General features: G+C 43.1%; 1 protein-coding gene across 1 annotated transcript in view; it reads left to right on the forward strand.

Annotated features, from left to right (window-relative positions):
- The window catches only part of SORCS3 (sortilin related VPS10 domain containing receptor 3), a 268,925-nt gene that overhangs the window by 1,501 nt on the left and 245,433 nt on the right, over nt 1–21,991 (forward strand). The window lies entirely within an intron of this gene.

Raw genomic sequence — 21,991 nt, forward strand, 5'->3', positions numbered from 1 at the left:
GCAGGACCCTCCCTCACACCCACTCTGCAACGCCCGGCAGGTGGCTGTGGACAAAACTTGAAGTTTCTTTTGACTTGGTATCAGAAATACCATTCCTACTCTCATGTAGTCTGGGAACAGATGTAATTTAAAGGACTCTGGGAAACCTTTATGTCTGATGACAATATTCCCATTATTCTGATTATTATAGCTTGTCACTGCCTTGAAAATGCCTCTTTTATTGTTTTGCCACTATTGGAAATGAATATAAAGCAATTAACAGCATAAAGCAGATTGGTTGCATTTTCAAATACATTCTTCATGGAACTTACTAGCCATGAAAAAGCAAAGTGTCTACCTACTTCTCTATCTGTGTCTCTCTCTATCTGTGCATCAGCTATAGGTTCTAATGTGCAATTCAACTATTTTTTTACTTTATTTTTTTTGTCTATTTATTGCTACTTAGGCAATAATTCTGACAGCAATGTAGATGTTACTTTGATTTAACCAATTTTTAAAGGCAGTTGTGTTTGCCAGACATGAATTTCACTCTCATTAAAGATGAAAGCAAACATTGAAGAGAAAACAACTGTATGGTATATTTCAGCACTTCACTTGTCTCTAGGACTATTTATTTTTAACATAACATGCCATGTACTGAAGAAAACAACCTATATGCCCTCTCTTTTGTTTCATTATGACGCTGAATCAAGTGGTGTTGGGTAAAAGAAGCTTAAATGCCTCCCCCATGCCTTCCCAGCACGGATTTCCAATAATTTTGAGTATTTCTGCTTAAAGTAGCAATGAAAACTCATTCTGTAGGTATTTGCAGGGGAAAGAAAGGTTATTTTTTTCTAAAGCATAGCTCAGAAAGTGATTTTCACAAAATTCACTCTCCTCGGTTTCTTTCGCAGAAACATGCTATTTAAATAACTAGATTCCTTCTTCTTTAAGTGACTGAGAAGGGTAAAGAAAGAAAATATCCTGATTGTTCATGGCATGCCATTAGGATTTTGCACCTCAGGATACCATGCATTGAAAGCTTCCAACTCAAAAGCACAAGCTAAAGCAAAAGATTGGTGTTTATTGCCAGGGTGGTGTTTGTAGGAAGGAGAAGCAAGCGTGATAATAAATTTTAATGTTATTTTTTTGTGATTTTCCTAATATGAGGTCTAGCATTCTGAGACTTTTTCTCTCCTGTCTTTTGCAGAAAACACACTGCATTTAGTAATTAATTTGATTTTTTTTTTAACTGTGTAGAGGGAACCTGGGTTCTTTCATTAATTAACAGATAAGGCTGAATCCAATGCCTGGTTTTCTGCTGCAGCTCAGTTTTTACCTAATTCTATTGTTGGTGTGTCCATGGCACAGGAACATGAAGCAATTTGCCCAAGGTCACTCAGGCAAACAGTGTGGCTTCTTTTGCCAGCCACATTGGTGCCCAGCCCCACATCACAAAGCATAAATCTTCTTAGGTCACAGGAGATGTAAAGCAGCAGGAAGGTGTGTTGGAAATGGACAATAGATATTAACTCATGTCATGATTATTTCAGTTGACCTAGTAGAGTAGGTAGGATGTGTATGTTATTGTATTCAGGCTCCCAAAGCAGTAAAGAGGCAAACAGCTTGCTTTTACCAATTCTGTAACTTGAACAGACTTCAAAAGCTCAGCTTTTGTCACTTATGTGTTATTAAAACATGATCAATCAAGTTTTGTGCATTAGTGGTGGGGTGTTCCTAAAAACTGGATGGATTTGCGGAGATCTGCAGACACTCCACAAAAGTGAGGTCTTTGCAGCTGCTGGACGTTTTGTTACCTAGAATGCTAAAACCCTCTGCTCCTTAATTATTGTTATTTTAAAAGCAAGTGTCTGTGAATCTCCTATCCCCCTTTTCTCACACGTCCCTGAAATCACAATTTAACTTACTAAAACATAATCCCTTCCAGGCAACAAACTTTTGTTTCCTGTATTTGCAGCTAGTGAGGTCAGGATTATGATAGAGGCAAAAAGCTGGTGAGATCAGGGAATTTGGGTTCTCTGCTTTGTCCTGCCCAGAGGCTTTTTCTGTGACCTTAGGAAAGACAATTAACCTCTCTGGATTTCCTCTTCCATGTTAAACGAGGATAGTACTACTTAGCTACCACAAAGTGGTGGTGTGGAGCAGAATTCATTTCTGCTTTGTACAATACCTGAGGATCTTGAAGTAAAAATCGTTAGGAAAATACAAAAATGCTAGTCTGTGTAGAAGTGAGGTTTGTGTTCTCTGTGTTCTTATGGAGGGCACTTGGTTTAATTCAGTGGGTCTGATATTGGAAAAAGCAGACTTCTATTTGGGCTTCAAGTATCAATCTGCCCTAATAGAAGCATTTATTGAGCAAGGTCATGAAGCTCTTGAGGGACCTTGGAGAGATCAGATAAAATGTTTTCTTGCCAAGGCTTTTCTAAAGAAAGGAGAATTTTTAGTGAAAAATACTGTTATTCCCAAAAGATCTGCAAACCATTCTTTTTCCAAAAGCATTCATCTCTGAACACATATGCTGTGTACAAATTCAGTGAGCAGTTTTCAGTTCTACACTTGTTTTCCCTCTCTAGATGTTTATGTTAGTGCATGAAATTTTTCCTTGTTCTGCTCATCAGATGCTCTCTCCAACCTTCTTGTGAAGATGATCTGATTCCTCATATGATCTTTTCCTCCTTCCTTTCTCCCTGATTTCTAGGATAAGGAGGTACAAAAAAAGGTAGCAGCACCTTTAATGCTCTTACAGTTTTAAATCTCACAATCTCATTTCTTGATAGTAGGTTTTCTAAGAGATTCCAAGAAGCTACAGGGAATAAAACACACTTATTAGGATTGCTCTCCTGGTATGATCACTGGTGGAATAGGAAATGGGAACTGTTTTTGTTAGGTTTCAGAGTTGTGCCTCTGATGAAAGTAGCTGTTTATAGAAAGTACTTAATTTTGTCCATGCTTTTTCCGTGATGGAATTACCACAAATTCTGTGGCATTGTGACTGGCATTGTTTTTTTTTTTTCCATATGAGAAGAAAATATGCACATTTCTAGCTTTTTCTGGAAGACATTTTTAATCCACTATCTATGGAGATGCTGCAGCTATGATCACTGCATGCTTTAGCTATCCCATGTATATATGCCTTTGCCTTTTTCAGTAACCAGAGGCAAACTCCAAAGAATCATTGAATATTAAGTGTTGGAAGGAATCTTAAAGATGATCTAGTCTCACTCCCCATTGTCATGGGCAGGGACATCTCCCAGATTCTGGCATAAATTCTCCCAAACTTCCAGAATAAAGATGAGAAATGCACTACGATGCCCTAGAAGGAGCAGGAGAGGGCATTTGTCTAAGGCATGTGTATATTACAGGTTGCTGCAGCCAGGCCAAGTTCCTCTATGATCCTAGGGGTTGGATTTTTCATACTACATGAAAAATGTCAGGAATGCAATTTTTTTATCTCATTGTAGTACCACGGTGCAGAAGATAAACCAGTGGAAGTCCGGTGTGCTTCAATGATGCAGCCGCTGCTTGTGCAAACCATGCAATTGCATTGATGCTTACAGCATGATCCAGGCCTGAAAACTGGGGAGGGCAGGATGAGAGCTGGTCAGACACTGGACTGGGGTCTGGTTTTGTCTTGGCAGCTATGCTGCACTGTTTTGTCCAGTTAGCCTGTGTCATTTCTAGAGTTAATGTGGTTTCAAGATTCACCCCAAGACTTGGAATATGAGATGCCTTTGGGACAAGATAATAAAGAGGAGGCTAATAATGCTGCAGTAGCTTATAGACATTGGAAGTAGAGTTAGAAGATGCAGCTTATCTTTTTGGTTGAATAGGAATTAATATGTGTTAACAGCCTCAACATATGTCATACTGGACATTAGGAAAAGTTTCTTCTCGGAGGTACCAAAAATTCTTTGGGGATTTTCAAGACTCATGTAAAGATGATGATCTGATGGGAACCACTCTGTCCTGGATGGGTTTTCTTTACCTCCTTCTACCACTGATCTTTTTTCTTTGCCCTCTCAAGCTTTGGGGGCTGGCAGTGACAAGCAGGTTGTCCAAGTTCTCCCAGTGAAGCCTGTCTCTTCCGGGAATGATTCCTCTGAATACTTTTGGCAGGGTTCTGGTGTGATCTGCTAATGTACTGGTGGTCGGATGCTGAGACATTATTCACTCCCATGGAGCATTACAAGCTGGGGAGGCCAATGGGATCACTCTGTGCCAGGTAGTTTTTCATTAAGATGCCTTGCAATGCGGTGTGTGATGGGCAGTATTTGCAATTCCAAATAGACTGCTATGCTTGGAAGGGAGGAAGGGAAATCTTTAGGCAGGCAAAGCTGCATTTAGTTGTCAGCCATGGGTAACTGCTCCAAAAGTCCAGCTGGATTTCAGTCTAAAATGTTTACTCCTAGAATGCAAAAATGGTGAGAGAGCAACCACATTAATTGCACTGCCTTTGGCAGATATTTTAATTTCTATTCTAGACTGTTTTGTTCTCAAATAGCTTTTGAGTATGCTATGGTCTTGTTGCCATTGAAGGTAGGCCAACTCTGGCAAAATGTCTTTATGCTTTTCCACTTTTCCTCTACCTTTATTAATGTAGCTTGCTACTAAAGTCCTTCTCCAGTACTTTGCCAATCCATTTTTAAATAATGTTTAAATAGAAGATTGGAAGTAAAAATGAAATCAGCGTGGCAACTAGTTTTGTGGTTGTGTTGAGTTAGTAGACCAGGGAGAAGGCATCTGGAAAATATTTTTTGTGTTGTTTCTCTCCAGACTGGTTTCATTGCAAAGTCAATTTGATGTTTGGACCTGGGTACTGTTTGTGGATCCCAGGAAACTGGCAGGTTCCCTGGGCCGTTTCCCTGCCTGGCACAGCAAACTGTTGATGTTCTTGTAGCTCCAAGCTCAGTAACAGAACTGCTCCTGTCTGAGGTGCCTATCAGCAGTTTCTCTTCAGACCTCAGTACTCAGACTTTGCCATGATCAGAGATGATGCCCTAGGACTTGTGGCTAAGCTTTCAAAGTGGATTAAATGCAAATAGAAAAAGCTATGTGATTCTTTAATTATTTTTTTCATAATGGAAAACATTCATCCAATTAGATGATGAAGTCTTTTGAAAAGAGGTTTGAGCAGATGATTTATGTTAAGCAGGAGAGATTTTTCTCAAAAGGGAGGTGAGACGAAACAAATATTTTCTTGAAGGCAAGGCTGGAGGAAGATGAAACTTTCTGAGAGTTTCCAAATTTACAGCTGTGTTTGTAGTAGGTATTTTAGAAAACATAGGAGACCAGTGTTGTCTAATGGGAAAAGCACAGCTTAAGGGCAAAGATCTTTGGTGTTACTTGCACTGAAGAATACTGGAAACCAGTCTTGCAAACAGTCAAGAATTGACTCAAGTCATGCTGTAGTATCATGCTCCTTGAGCTCCCAGGATGACTGTGGGTAGAACAGAGAGCAGTACATGCTTACATCAGTCAGCACTTGCACACAATTCCAGATTCATTCCAGAATTGAGAGCCAGGCCTCATGGCTGGGGCTGCTTTGAGGACATTGCAGGGGACCTGTCACTTGTGGAGTTAATGCTTGGGTTTGGCTGGGCTCTGGTCAAGTTTATCTTCCATTGAGAATCTGTGTTTGAAGGTGTTGAATCCAACCTGCCTCAGTTGAGACAGTAAATTAAATGACATGTTCCTTGTGAAGCACTGAATGCTATAATTGCAGAAATTCCCCAAAGCAGCAAAGTATTTGTTTGGATACTCAGTTTAAATTGATGTAGGATTGATCTAGGCTACTGTACTCTAGTGGAGAATACAACCTGCAGGATCCTAAAGCAGTGGGAAAGTAAGATTGAGAAATGAATACAGTAGTGAGGAAACATGGAACAGTACAACAAGGAGACCTGTGGGCCCTTCATGTTTTCTGAATTACAGCAACAGGACTGTGGGCAGATGGGTTTTTTTCTCTCTTGTGCACAGCCTTTCACTGTCTCTTGTTTGGCTGGGAGAGTTTGTTACTCTGTGGGAGTTTGACCCACACTGTAAGCCATGCTGGACAATGCTCTGGTGACATATTTGGTGGAGCCCAACAGGAATTTTAAGCAGGCATAACCCTTAGCTGGAATATACTTTACTGCAGTCACGCCTTTGCATACAAGCTTCCTGGCTTGCTTAAACTCCGTGTAGGAATCCAAAGTAAACAATTTCCAAAATCCTAACTTGTCCTCATGTTCAGGGAGAGCTGCACCATTGTTGTTAATATTTCCTCCAGGCAAAAAGGAGAGCATGGAAGTGTTTCCTTTCCTGCCTTTATGGGGTATTATGAGACTGAGGCAACTGAAGAAAATTTGCTGCATGTTTGTAGAACGTGGCTGTGTGGGTGTAAACATATTTGATAAATAATCTGCCATGGAAACTTTAGGGTCAATTTCCAGCCTTCATAACCAGTGGAGTCACAGCATGCAATAAAAGTAAGAAAAGATGGATGCTGAGTTATCAAATCTCACTTTTGTTCCTCCCTCTCGGTGCTGAAGGAGACCTGATTGCTCTCCCACTGAAACGAGTGGCACAGCCCTGACACTGAGGCTGTCACGGTGTTTTTTTCCCTTTTTATTCCAACATGCGACACAATCGCTAAGCGGGCAGCTCTGCAGAGCACCACAGGGCCCGCGTGCCCCAAATAGCATCGGTTTTAATTAGCCCGGCGCGCTGCGGATGAGTCCCGGGGCGCAGGCCGAGGGAAGGGCGCGGGCTGCCGGCCTGAGGGAAGCGGCGCCGGGCGCTAGAGGGAGCGTGGGCCTCTGAGAAAGGGAGGGAGCACTGCCGGAGCCCGGACTGCGTGCTGGGAGGGCAGCGGTGCTGAAATGTGGATATGGAAACCCGCTCGGAGTCACAGACTCTGGGAAGCTCCCGCTGCCTGGGGTTCCCTCTGCCAGAGACGACAGGAGTCCTGCCAGCACTCGGCCGTGGTGCAGCGTTCCGCCATCCCGTGCAGTGATGCTGGCTCCCTTTGCGTTGCCAGGCTTTTCCCTGAAGGTGGTTTTCCCTGTGCCGGGATCTCTCATCTGCTCCGTCCCCTCCAGCCTGAGTCGTGCCTGTGAAACCTCCAGCGTGGCCCTGCAGCTGCCGTGGGCGAGGCTGTGTTTGAACAGTGCGGCCGGGAAGCAGGGCGGCCGCCCCTGCCTGCACCTTCCACCTCCTCCGCTACCCTGGCCCGTTGTTGTCCCCCCGCTCGGGGCGCTTCTGACAGAGCCACCTCGCTGCCCATCTGCTCCCTCTCCGCTGGGGAAGGCAGGAGAACCGGGCTCCTTCACTTCTCTCCCTGTGCCCGATCCGCAGAGGACGCACTTGCCCTGACAGGTCCCTGCCACTTGGCACTCTAACTTTTTGACCAAGCTGAAGGGTGTTGCACAAATCTTAGGGTTTGTGTTCATCCTTTCTTTTCTTGTGGATATGGAGGAATAGAAAGAATTGGAATTCTTACCAACCACTGCGTTGTGGACAAAGAAACATTTCCTGAGAAACATGGTTGCACTAGCATGCAACCATACCAATCCCTTTGGGACTAAAATATATGTTTGGGATTAAAAAAAAACCTAGGACTGAGCAGCTGCAAATCACTTAGGTCAGTGATGGGCTGTAGAACTGGGATGCTGGAAGCAGCTGCTTTGACATTGCATCAGTCTGTAACGTGGGTGCTGCTGGTACATCTTCAGTCGTGCTGGTGGTGGTAGGCTCCTGAAATGGGTTGAGCCTCTCCTGGGGATTTGGTAGAGGACCCCAGTGAGGGGTTAATGGAGCAGAAGTCTTGGCACACGGCTCCTTGCTGACTTTCAGGGCAGAGAGAAATGTATGGGTTGAGTTCAGATGTGCATCCTTGGGCACTGGAGGAGAACAGGCTATGCATGCAGGTTGTGTTTATGATTCGTGGTCTTGCCATTGCACCTAAAATATCTTGGATTCTCTATCCACAAGCAGGAGTTAATGCATGTGAAGGGCTCTCACTGAGGCTTGAAATGGATGGACATTTGCAAAAGCTGTTGGGTAGAAGAGAAGAATGTGTAAAACATTATTATGTCGCTCTTGCCAAAATACTTTAGGACCTCATGGGTGCAGGGGAGATGGAGTGGGAGCTTTAATTGGTTGTTAGCCTTTCCCTGCAGTTGGTGCCTGTTTGAAAAACCCCTCTCAGCTGTGATCAATACCATGAGGTGCAGGCAGATTTTGCTGGTCTGTGGCCTTAACTGCCTCTGTTAATAGGCAAGAGAACTGGGAGGTAAATTCTTTCTGCACAAGGCAGTGGGGTGGATGACTGTGTATATGGAGACATTTTTCTGTTCCAGTCTTCCTGTCTTTTACCACCAAATCCTGCCATTTTTGTGCTTGCACGATGGCAGTCATGACTGTACATAAAAATGTCTTTTGCTGCCTCCTTCTGCTGTGTATTCCAAAGGACATCGAAAGGAAGGTCAGTAGTATAACCTTTTTTTTCCCTTTTTTTTGAGGAAACTGAGGCATACAAGAGAGGAGGGATATACTCTGGGCTATGACCAGTATTGATGGGCTACTTAATAACAAAATACTTACCTTACTTCATTGCTACAGCTTAGATGCTGTAGATATATATTTTTCTAAGAGATTCATGAAAGGAAAATAGGTGAGGAGTTAAGAGGGGAAAGAACAGGACTCTCAATAGTAGAAAAGTAGAACATGGTCAGCTAAAATCATTAACAGATGTTAATGTTAAAGCATTGCAAAATTCTGTCTCAAAGGGTTTTAAGATCGTCATTGTCTGCTGTTCCTATCCCTTTACCTGCTTGGCTTGACAGATCAAGCCATCTCAAATTGCAGCTCCTTTTGCGCTGGATGAGAATTAGTGTGATGAGGCCATGGGAGCCATGAATTTGGGCTTTCATTGGAAATGCAGACAGGAGAGGAATCTGTCTGATCAGGGGAGTGGGAGCTGACTCTGAGGTATGTGGATTGTTTGGATGATAGCACGTGTAGGTTTGTGTGCCTGTTTTTGCAATCTTACATGGGATAATGTAGAAGCATGTAAAGTTCAAGGGTCTTGTAAGCTTGTGTGGTCATTAAGGTGGCCTTCTCCTCCATGTTCCACTTCACAGCCAAAGGGGAAAGTCTTTGCCCAACACCAGGTGCAGGTGAAGTACTCCTGAGTGAGACAGGGCAAATAAATTTTCCTTCTGCCCTCTTGGTGGGCCTGGTTGGGTTTCCTCATGGCAGTCTTCTGCCAGGTGAAGGGCTAGACCAGTATGTGATGGATAATGTCCTTGTTCTGTCACCCACAGTGTTTTCCTAGTTTTATTCCCAACCAGCAGAAATGTTGTTAGTTCTTGACTCTGCAGTGGCAGCGTAGATGGGACTGCAGATGGGGGGCTGGGGCCTGGCACCTGTGGACAGATACACCAGCTCTCTGAGCCTGCATAAACCTTGTGTTTGCAGTGGGACAGGGGTTTGCTTCTCTCTGGCCAAAAGCCCCAGTGCAAGACACAAGACTGGTGAGCCTGCATGTGAAGAAGCACTGTCAGCTCGTGCTCACAGCGTGTGGTTGGAGAGGCAGACACGCATACCTGCCTACTGGGCTCTGAAAAACACATTTGTACCTGGCCTGAAAAGAGGTTTGCCTGTGAGACAGTGAGATTGCAAACCCGTGGGATAGCCATGCTACTTGAGACAGCTGGTGTTTCAGAAGAAAGAATCTTTGTTCAGGTGTACTTTGGCAACTATTGGAGCAACACCAGGATAAAGTCCCATCCAGTCACAGTGTCCATACCAGGTGTCACAGAGGTATAATAGAGATTGTTCAGCTGTCTGTGGTCAGACTTTAGGGGCAGCTGAGCCTTTACCTGAAGGGCTTTCAGAAAAGTGTGGATATGGAATAGAGCAGAACAAGATCTGGCCAGGACAGCCCACTAGCTTATGATTTCTGCTGAGTGATTTTAAGGCTCTACCAAGTAGCCATGCTGAACACTTTATCTGGTCTGTAAGAGCTGTCTGCTCTCTGACGGACCAGGAAATGAGCAAAATGCCTGGTCATTTTTGTTAAGCAACAGAAGTTTGCAATCACTTAACTGTGTGCCCTCCCAGGACTCTTCTCTCTCTCAGTGTTTGCTATCATCTCTGTCACCCTCCCTCATTCTGCTGCCTGTTTGGAGGGGTGAAGAGTGGCACAAGGTGTACTTGGCTGAACATTACAGATGTGCTGCAGAGCTCATTGTGATTGATGCATCCGTCAGCTGGAGCCCTGCCAGCTATGAAAGTGTACACTGGGTGCCTTATGGTTCAGGCCAGATATTATTTTGGGGCCTGCTTCTTCACTCTGCTCAACTTAGAGGAATTCTGCACCTCTGTGACCTTTTTTCCCTGTTGAGTTCAGTTCAAATTGGTCCAAAGATTCCAAAGTTATTCCTCCAGTGCTAGGTTACACATTGCATGGTCTGTTGATCCAAAGCAGAAATGGTTTCTTTTTCAAGGCACCTAAACCACAGCTACAGCATCAGCATTGAGGAGTCCTTAATTTTCTTAATTAAGTGTTCATGTTGGTTTTTGCTGTCCTGCCTGGAAACTCCATTCCTTTAATCAAAAGGCACCACTGCTGGTAGTGTAGCATTCTCAGTTTGCTTATACAGCATTTCTTTGTGGACAGGTTCAATGTACCTGCCTTTCCCTTTAATTAATTTCAGATTATCTGCATTACTTGTTCCACCTCACATACTGCAAGGAACAAAGCCTGCCTTTCTCAGTTGCACTGAGGTTTTGTTCTTATGGCTCTCAGCTTTCTATGGCTTTAAAAAAAAATATTTATTTGTGCTTCCTGTAGTGCTCCTGGAAACAGGCAATAAACTGGTTTGGGGAGATGGAGAAACGACTCACAGAAGGGGGAAGTAGGCTGCAGAATGAGATCAAATGTTAGATGATAAAATATTGAATCATTTGAGAATGCTGTGTCCTCTGTAGAAGAGGAGGTTCTCATTTTCTTTCCCAAAGACAAAGTTTAACAGTCATGAAAGTCCCTGACTAGTGGATGCTGTTCTTAGACAGGCTGGAATGAGCCAGAGTTCTGCTCATGTGTTCATCCTGGAGGAGACAGGGGTGAGAGGCCAGAGCTGATCCATCAAACCTGTCAGAACACAGGAGTGAGTCAATACATGTGTGAAAGTGTTCTCTTTCACACCTCATGGGGAAACACGTTGTCTAATGCTGCACATTCTTCCCTGAGAGAGTTGGCTGTAACATTTATTGCCCTTGGTACCTAACAGGTTTAACAAAACTAAGCCTGCTGTTACCTGTGTTTGTCAAAATCAGCTGCATGGGAACACCTCAAAGTAGAATGGGAGGGGACAGAGTGGATCTTCCTGGGCTTTTTTACATCTTTTAAAGTCCCATTTTAATCACTATATTGTTAAAAAAATTTGGTTTTGAAATGTAGGGGTTGCTATGCCTACATTTGTGTGTGTGTAAGGATATGTGACCTGATAACTACAGAAATAGTATATAAGTATATAATTAGAAAAAAACCTACATGCCATGGAGCCAGGGATGATTTGGGGCCACAGTCTGATTTTTCCTGCTTTTCCTCTGTTCCCTCTCTATGCCCCCACTGTAACTTGTGGGCTCTGATGCTATTACATGGTACTGCAGGTCCCTTCCTCCTCTTTCCTTTGCTGTGGCCTTTGCACAGTGGCAGTGGCTTGGACAGGCTTTGGTATGAGTGAGAGTGAAGGTTTTTCTGGGCCTGCCACAGCTAGGTTTGGAGCCCTTAGTTACACACCAGGTTCCTTAGGCTGAGTGTGGTTGTTGGTGTGCTGAATTTGCAGCTCTCCTAAAGCATGTGTCCTCCCTGGGTTCAGCTCTGCTCTGCTCTCATCTGCAGATCTCACTGATCAGGAGATGGGAGGAAATGGTAGCAAGGTGAAGACGAGCTGGCAATTAGTTGGGGTCTGTCCTTTTAATCTTTTCTGTCTTGAGCTGAAAGCATTTTTTTTTCTTTTTGGAAAAAAGTACCTGTGGAGTTTTATGGTTTTAAGAGAGAAGTAGAAAACTGTGTTTAATGATGACCATTTGGAACAGGGGAGGCTTTCTCCCTACCCAGCTGTATGTACACCACCTTGCACAAATTTTGTGTCTTTGAAGGATGATGTACATGATAGAGAAGGCAGAATGTTGCTATTTGTTTTTGCCTGCATATATGGAATTTGAATTCCCTGAAGAAGAGGCAGCATGGGCATTCCCTGCCAGCTTGTTTCAACAGAACACAGATGATCAGTTGTGATGGGGCAGATGTGGCCTTTTGGGTTGTTTCTGACTTTTTGACACCAGCCTCTGCCAGTGCCTGGGGTGGCACACTGGTCAGTTTTGTGCTTGCTTTCTCCCTTCTGAATGTGGGGCCAGAAGGTGTTTTGCTCCTGTGATAGTCCCCTGTGGTGAATTTTTCTTAACAGTGCTGGCTGCAGGGAAGCTGGTAGCTTTTCCAGGTTCATTCTTTATTTAAATTCTCTGCCTCCAGAGGCATGCTTGTGCCTGACTTGTCCTGATGCATTTTCCTTGGGCATCCTTCTGCTATGGCAGTTCCTGCCCAGGGCACAGACAGAAAATGAACCTAAGAGATGGAATTAGCACCAGAGGAAAAAAAAAATCAGTCCCCTGAGCAAAGCATGCACAGCCACTGGGAACTTAAATAGTGTTTGGATGATGTACTGCTTTGTGCCTAAGTCCTGCTGGGGGAGAAGGGAGGAAAGTGATTATTCAAAGTCAGGGGATCTGACTCCCAGGAGTCTGGGACACGGTCAGTTCAGGTTAGACCTGCCATGGCTGAATGATACTTGGAGTGGTCTCAGACAAGAACTGGGCAGAGAAATGCTGTCAGGAGGCTTTTCTCCTTCTTGCTTAGGCTGAATGGGTCATTCTCACCTGCCAGGGTGCATAAATTGCTGTCTTGTGAGCTAAAGCTTTAGACCACTGACTAAATGGTCTGTCCTGCCATTAACTGAAAGGAGAGGAAGGATGTCAGTAAATGCAAATTAGCATTTCAACGGGTACTGTTCAGCCCATGTTAGTGTTCTAAAATCTACTCTGGTTTATGGTGATTTTATGCTGATATTGAATCAAGCTCAGTAGAGCTTGATTAGTGCTAGTGTGGGCAGGACCCTAATGTGAATATTTCTGTGTGCAGCCTTAGCTTTGCCAGTGTGGGTCTTTAAATGTCTTTATGTATCTCCTTTAACTTGTACCCTTGATTCCCCCCCCCCCCCAGTCCCCAGTTGAGTGTAACATGACTAAATCTGTGACTTAAGGAAGGAAGACTCGGGTATTGCTGTAGTGTGGCCAAGTCTCTTTCTTTCTTTCTTGCAAAGATGAGAATCTTGGATGTTCAAGAGCACTAGCATGTGCTTTAGCAATAAAAACAGTAATGTTAATTGCCTACCAGTGATTTGGACACTGGAGGGTGAGAATTGCCAAGCTGGAACTTGCCAAGTCTCTGTTCTTTTGGAATATTTAGAATAAAAGATCTCAGTTTTAAAGTGTATCCTAAATGATGTTGGGCTTGTTCTGGGAGAAGACAGGTAACCCTTCCTAGTGCCCATAGTGTCTCTCAAAGTCTTTTGTGCTGCTGTGGGCTCTCAGTCCACGGTTTAGCTAAATATCTTCACTGGGTAAGTGTTTTGAGAGGTCACCAACACCTGCCCAAATGAAGTCAGAGGGAGGGAACTTTTGTAATAAACTAGCAAACCAGGCTTTTAAACATTGTGCTATGCTGTAGCCATGAGCTGGAGCTGCCAGCCTCTTCTGTGCTTGTTTTAGAAACAGCTGCTGTGAGGAAATTTATTTTTTTTTGGCTGGATAGATAAAGAGTACACAGGCTTGGCCAGACAGACCAAGTGTTGTGAGTAATCTCTTTGCCAGATTGGAAATGGTGTTCTGGATCTCTCACTTCTGCTTGGAGTAACTTGTCACTGGAACCCTTTGGTTTGTCTTTTGTTCTCTCTCTTTAATAAAACTGCTGTGCTTGGTTTAAATTCTTGCTATTGCAATAAAACCTTGGTAAGAACCTTAGCTTGATGAAGCAGGAGTTCCTGTCAGAGCAGCATGTTTTATTTCAAGGGCATATTTTTCATCTTTGTGATGCTGAGTAGGGCAACAGTAATACCTTCAAAGTCAATGCTGATACACTGATGAAATGTCAGTAAGATGAGAATTAGACCCACGTGCCTTCCCCTTCTCTGGCAGCTGGCAGGCTTGGACAGGATGGAATTTGAAAGCCTCTTCCATCTGTAAGACTGTGCTTCTACCTGTGTTTCATAACAGACAGCAACCAGGAGAGCATTAACACAGTGATAAATTACCAAGTGTCAGAAGCCATCAAGCTGCCTGGTGAAGCAGAGGTGTCTCTTGGAGAGGTTGAGCAATCCAGGAATGCAGTCCTTTAGAAGTAGCTTTGAGTGATGATGAGGGCTTCACTTGCAAAGTTCCACCAAGCAGTGTCCAAACAGCACATCAAATAAAAATGAGGCTTCTTTACTGCCTTGGTAGACACCATCCTGGCTTGTGGTGTGGTGTGTTCTCTTGCTACCTTGCTTATTGCCTGAGCTCTGAATCAGTTTCACAAATTCCATTGTTGGCTGTGACGTCTCTAGCTCTGCTGGTCCTTCACTGGTCCTGGGTTTAGGTTCCCCTCTAGCTCAGGTCCTGCTGGCTTGTCTGACTGGGGCAGAAGTGCTTTATAGAGCCTTGATGAAAACTGAGAGAAATATTCTGGGTTTTGGCTCAGGAGTTAAGGCTCCTTAGCACTTGAGGATGAATGACTTCAAGCACAAACAGGCAGTGCAGTAAAGGTGGTGTATTTATTAGAGCAAGTTCCCATTAACTCTTTTCCTTGACAGGTTAAATATCTCTAGCTGTTCTTGTCCACTGTCATATAAGGTCTGACTCAAAGCCAGTGAATTCTTTGCATTTCTATTGACTTTAATGGGTTTGGACATGTGCCCAGGATCATAAGATCAGATGTGCTGGACGAGACCAAAAGTCCATCTATTCCCAATGTCACACTGCTCAGTGGCACAGCTGTATCTGGCAGTGAATTGTATCTGGCACCTCTCTGGAATCAAGAATATGTAGTACAAAGAGCTCTGTAAATAACTGACTGCTTGCATTGGTGTTTTTGAGAGTGTGTGGGCTGGTTGGCAAAAGGGAAATCATTTGGGTTTAATGCCACCCATCACCACTCTGATAGGTCTCCCCAGGTTTTGACTTGTACCAAGCACTGACTTGCATTCTGGTTTAAAAAAGGCAAACAAACACAACCACGACCAACCAACAAAATAAGAACCACATCTCCCTAAATTTTAAGGAATTGTTGAAAGAATTCTTTTTAATGGAAAGGTGATATTTTTATTTTAAAAGGTTAAAACAAAATATTTATTATGTAGTTATGAAAGTAAACTCAGCACAATTTAGAAGATACCAAATATACTTATTAAATTGCTACTTTACTGTAGAAAGTCACACTTGAAGATACTGCTCCTGTGACATTTTGTGCTATGCTGTCTTGGTATAAAGTCAGTGAAAAGAAGGTTGCAGGTTTATGTGCTCTTGTTGGAGGAAAGCAGTGAGCTCCATGGGTAAAAATATAGATTATGGTGTCTGATGCAGGACCTGCTTGTAAGGTCATGTTGTTTTGTGTTAATTACAGGAATTACCTCGCTGACGTCAGCTGGTAAGTCAGCGGGGTGGATACTCTCCCACTGTTCCGGAGGTGGCCAGAAAATGACAGTTTAGAGAGTTTTTTGGTTGTGTTTGTTAGTTTGTTGGGGGTTTTTTGGTTTGTTGTTTTTTTTGAAGATGTTTTTAAATTGAAAATTTCAAACTGAAATACACATATGATTTTTGTTTGTCTATTTGTCTGGCATTTTTTAGTTTTGGTTGTCATTTATTTAATTTGTAATATGGGTTTCTTAACATATTTTTGCTAATGATACCAGTTGATAGAAACTAAAATCAAACTCCCTCTTCTTCATCCTGATTTAGAAACTCACCAATTTATGGCTGGGTAGGTTGGGTGTGTTTGAGAATAGAGGGGGAGTTACACCTCACATCTAAATTACTTGGTCTCATTCCTGAGATACAAGAAAAACTATAGGAGGAAAAAAAGTAGCATTTGCCAGCAGAAAGTTGGAACTGAAAGGGAGTCATGGGTGGCTTAGGGCGCAATGGGGTAGAACTTTCATGTGTAACACTCTTGGAGGATGGACAAATATGTGGGAACTCCACCTTTAGGCTTTACATCAACCACTGACAAGTTGTTTCCCTCTGTGCCTCAGTTTTCCCACCTGTGAGTGGTCAAACCTGACCTTGTTTGCAAAGCCCTGGGTGAGGGACTGGTAGGAAGCCCTGGATAAGCACTGTTATCTATGGCTATTGGCAGCTGAGGTCTGGACCAACGTGCCTTTCTTTCTCCTTCCCCCAGGGAATCAGATCCTGGCCACTGTTCAAGGCAGGCAGTAAATGCAAACAGTTCTACTGTATTTTTTCAGTCTTAATTTACTTGGGTGCCAAAAACAGCATAACAAAGTTGTGAAACCTGTGGCCTGTTTGAATGTGACCCCCGTCTGTCTGCAGTGGGTTGCAGTCCAAGAGCTGCTGCGTAGATGTTCCAGTTGAATTCAATTTGTGGTTTGCTTTTTGAAACATAATTTCATTTCCAAGTGCAGAAAGTGTACAGAGAGATTTGTCCTGGTGCTGGGAGGAGAGTCCTAGTCTGATTATTTAAAATGAATTAGTTCTGATGAAATATTTAGCCTTTAAACAACACATTTAATGCGGTGAATTGCATTTTATTTATTAATGGCTGTTGCAATGAGATTTGGAGAGAAATTCTTCTAAAATGCACTGTTGTGATACTGCCAAATATAGTAATGACTATAATATTTTGTTGAATTATTAATATCCACTGTGCCTACAGAGCTACATAAGCATTAGATTTCAAAATTGCTTTTATCTGAAGACTGATATTTCACCATTGTTTTGCTTTAATTTTGGTGTTTTTTTCAAACAATTTCTAAAAAAATAATTAAAATTATAAAAAGAAAGCAGGAAGGCCCTTCAGGTGTTGCCACTGTTGAACTCTTTTTTCATTATCAAAGCACCCCCAGGAAATGTGTCAAAGATTGTTTCTTTCTGCCAGCGCCAGGTCTGTCTGTGAAGAGAGATTCTCTGCATGGAAAGCCTGCAGTGGAAAGGAAAGGTGTGTGTGGAAGGCAGGCACAGTGCTGAGGGACATCACTGCTGCTTTAGCAAAACAGCCTCGTCCACTGCCACCTCCCTTGCTGCCAGGGCTGGTCTGTACATGTCATCCATCCCTGAGCTTACTGACAAAGAAAGATAGGCAGAGCACTTTTAATCTCTGTGCACCAGATTTTCTGCCTCTAGGACAGACACTAATCTGTCAGAGGTTGGGCTTCCAGCCAGGGACTCTTCTCCAATAAACTTGTGGTGCTGGCCCCAAGAATGATGGCAAATTCTGTCTGTGGGACCCCAGTGCCCACCTCAGGGGGGATGTGCATTACCTGTTTCATTTCACACGGTGTCCAGGATGTTCCTGGATGTTCCCTGCGCCTGGGTGCTTGGCCTGATGTGAGAGTGTGATGGTTTGACCATTGGTGTCCCCCAGCATTGCTATGTCTCATGCCAAGGAACATTTTCAGACAAACTCACACCTGGTTTAGGGGATTGGGTAGTCCAAGAATGTTTGCTTTTGGTGCCTTGTCTTGGAGAGAAAGGAAATTCATCCAGATGGAGGCACACCCTGATGTTTCAAGTGGTCTCTGGACCAATAAATAGGCCTTAACTTGTCTTACTTTCTAATATGGACGTAAAAAACGAAGAGCAAGAGCAACATGAAGGTAAAGGTCTCTCTTGATCTGATCTCTTGTTTTTCCACTGTTTGCTTTGAATTGAATACAAATTGTCAGAAGTCTCCCTGGATTTTATCTGGGGCCTGTAATACCAGTACAGGATGGTGAAGATGTGGGAATACACCAAAGAGTTTACTTATCCACCTAAAGCTATTGCTCTGGAAGCATCCAGTTAGATCACTTGTCCAGTTGCCCCTTGCTGTCTTGTGTGACGTTTTTGGTTGCCAGGGATCTGGTGAAAGCTTGCAACATGTGCTTATTTATTAGCAGCAACCATCAGATAATCAGTTTATTATCAGTGTGTTTTCCTCCTCTTCCCAGTTTATTTAATTTTCCAGTTGAAGATGTGTATCCAAAAGAAGACTTTCTGAATATTTGGGGGTATCCTGAGGTATATTGAAGGGTCTAATTTGTGAGTCTGCAGGCAGAGATGTTGTATTGGGTCTGGCTGGGATGGAGTTAACTTTTCCCAAGGCAGCACTCCTGGTGCTGTGCAGGAGCATCTGTAGTTGGAAAGGTATTGGTAATAACCAATAATAAATAACACAGTTCTGGCTATTGCTGTCACCCCCCACTCCCCAAAAGGATGGGGTAGGTGGCAGTGGTATCCTGTGACTCCTACCATCCACATCTCCTTTTAATGCAGGCTCCTGCTCTGTCCCTGCTGTGCTGTCTATAGCCATGGCTGGGGGAGCTGGTGTGAGGGAAAATTACAGGCTGGGAGCAGGCTGGTGTGAGGGAAAATTGCTGGCTCCTGGGAGCTTCCCCAGGGCTTTCTTGTGTCTGATTAGTGGATCAGCCTCAAATCAGTGTCTAGGGAACAATCAATGAACTCAGCTGGGCTCCCTGGCTGCTGGTGAGAGGATGCCCTGCATCGCTGGGGGATTTGAGTGGGGCTGCTAGAATGCTGCAGGGGTGAGAGGAGGCAAGTTCTTTAGAGGGTTAGCTGATGATTCAGACAGCTTAGAAGAGTCCTAGCTCAAAAGTATGCACAGGGAAGGAAAGCACTGGAGGGCTAGAGGTGGCTTCAGGCTCCTTTGGGTATTTAGCCCCGAAGGGAAGTACAATTTCCTGCCTGTCCTAATGATCTCTGGCAATTATCTGCCACCTTCTGGTGAGACAAGGGGAGATGTAAGGGGAGAAGGGAAGAAGAAGAAGCTGGAGTCTTAGTAGTGGTTGGGTGGTTCGGGGAGATGAAACACTTGGGAACCAAGCTGGGAGATGGGAGTAGGGAGGCCAGATGGCAGTGAGGACTGAGTCAAGCAGTGCTACAGAAAGTAGTGCTCAGATCGGGACTCCCCATGTCAGCAATTTTTGGACCAATGTCTTTCCCAAAGAGTTTTCATGTCTTGGGGAGGAATGTTGTCCTGTGATGTACCTTTGGTCTGCATGGATAAATGTTCCTCCATGGTGAGGCCATGGTCCTCTCAGCTTGCTGGGTCCCATGCTCCCATTAACTGCTTTGGCAGTGAGCCATCAAAATCCACTCCAGAGTACTGAACTTTTCACTACCCATTATCATGGGAGAAATACTGAAAGTCATGCCCTGTTTAACCTCAGAGAAGTTTCTCTGATGGTATCAGACATATGGCACAGTGCCTGCACAGAGGAAGGACACAGATACTTGGATTTGTCTCATTGGCTTTGCAGAGCTTAATAATCTATTGTGAGGAAGAAAACCACTTCAGCTCCAACAGGCAAAACTTTGTAGTAAACAAACTTTCACTTCTGTGCAGGGGGTTGTCAGAGAGAAGTGATGGAAATAAATAGATTAATTAGGTTTCATAGAAACATAGTAATTGTATGTAATCTATCTTGAATATAAATAGAGGGATCCAAGCAGATGATGTGCTGAGTGAACATACCATCCTTGACTCCTATAACTGCTCCAGAGAGCAAAAGCTTCCTTCTTGCTTATTTGCACACTTGTTTCTGGTGTTTCTTGCTTACCTTTTGCCACCAGAAATTGGCAGCCTGCTTCCACATGCTAGAAGACAGATTTTGCTTACTACTGCAAGATACTGTGATGTAATTGTGACCACCCAAGGCTTGGTCTGAAGCCCTGCTGCCTGAAAAAATAAACATGAGCTGACTTATCTTTCTTTAGCTGTCACTTGCGTTGTAGTCTGAGGCTGTGAAATGCATTTATGTGGTGATTGTCTCAGCAAAGATATCATCCATTTTTTCTGAATTTCCAGACAATGTCTTGTTTGTTTTACATATTGATATGCACATTACTGTGAATGTGACTGAAACAAAGTGATTTTTGCTTTCTAGTTTTCCCTGCTTAGGCGGTGAAGAGAAAATGGTCTGCTTGCAGGCATGAATTTCTTGGGAAGAGGGGAAAGCACCAGCCAGTTGTCTGTGTGTATTCAGCTGGGCCTGGTCTGGATCAGGTGCTGGGGGATGGCTCTGTCCCTGTGCAGCTCCCTTTGTGTGTGGTAGAGCTGCAGCTAGCCCTGAATGCAGGGGATGAAGAAATACCAGAGTAGTGGTCACTGCAGTGTGACCTGTGCTGCTGTTCCCCTCTGAGTTAAGCATTCTCTTTCAGTGATGTTAGCCTACTCTTACTTAAATAAATCCTAATGGACTGCAGTCTGTAGAGAATTTGAAGAATACAAACTACTGTCTCTGTTTTGTTCCAAGGAAGAGAGCCCTGGGTGAGCTTGAGCTTCCTTGGTCATGTTCTAATGATTACTGCTGTTGATGCTCATAGGAAGTAAGCTGCAATAAGGAGAGTTAATATTTTGTCAGAAAACTGTGTGTTAAAAATTTATACCAAAGTATATTCCCCAAAATCACTTGTACTCTGTTTGCAGCTGGAAGAAGAAAGAAAATAGAGTAAAGCAGAATGAAAAACTTTCAAAATGCTTTATTACTATATTGTCTAAGGTGACTTTGCTTTCAAAAAATATTTTTCGTGTTTAAGTGATGTCATTGACAAATGTTAGCCCTGCTAAATTTTTAAAAAAATTTTAATATATTGCTGTTTACTAGTTTTATGACAAATTGAGTAAGAACTTTCACTTAAAGATTTCAACTGCATGTACTTCTACTTTTAAAGTAAGAATAAAATCAATATCATGAGTCTGTATAAGACTCATGGGAGAGGAGAGTGATTACAGAATTACTATTGACATGGTTTTCAATCAATTCTCCAAGAAAATTGAAAATTTCTTGAAAAGTTTCAGCTTTAATCAAAGGACTTTATGACAAAGTACTCTATGAAAAATATTAGGAAATTGCTTCGATTGTTTTTTTGTTCAGTGCTAGAAAAAATACTTTAAATATTTTGAGCAACTGTAAAAATTTTTTTATAAATATTTACAAAAACAGGGAAAAGGTTGAAACTTGAAATAGGAGGACAGATACTTTCTAGTCAACTGCAGCCATAGATAAATCTGTCAACATTTATAATCTGAAATAGGAAGTTTAAATATCAAGTATCATGTGCTGAATTCTTATATTGAACTGCCTACAATCAATCCATAGGGTCAACTTTTAAAATGTCAGAGGTTTAAATGTATGTGTTGACAGGAAGCTGAGATTTGCTCAGAACACTCTTGTGCAGCCCAAGATGCCATTTTCCCCAAACATGGTGCTTGTGACCAGTCAGTCTTGCTGGCAACATTTCTGAAGTAATTGGCACTGTCTTTATAGACTCTTAGTGTGGTTGCATTTTGGGGCACTGGAGCTGATTCTCCATTATGTTTCAGCTGGAGCTTTGCCTCTGGTAGTTTTGGCCTTAGTGGATTCTTTTTTTTAATTAAATGCTGCTGCAGGAGAGGAAATGACTTGCTGAATCAGGTGAATTAATGATTATTTCAAAGGAAGATCTATCTGCTCTTGGAAGTCAAGAAAGAATTCAGCATCTACTTTCAGAGCAAGGCTGCACGAATGGATGAGGAGAGACAAAGTATAATCAGGATCTGTGCTGGCACATAAGGTGTCACCACAGAGGGTGTCATCACAGAGGGTGTCACCACAGCCCATGCAGACACACCATCTCTGCGTGCTGGGCTTTGAAAATGGCCCCTCTTAAATAAACAGCCATCTGATAAAGA

The sequence above is a fragment of the Molothrus ater genome, chromosome 8 (genome assembly GCF_012460135.2).
Source record: "Molothrus ater isolate BHLD 08-10-18 breed brown headed cowbird chromosome 8, BPBGC_Mater_1.1, whole genome shotgun sequence".
In the NCBI taxonomy this organism is placed as follows: Eukaryota; Metazoa; Chordata; class Aves; order Passeriformes; family Icteridae; genus Molothrus; species Molothrus ater.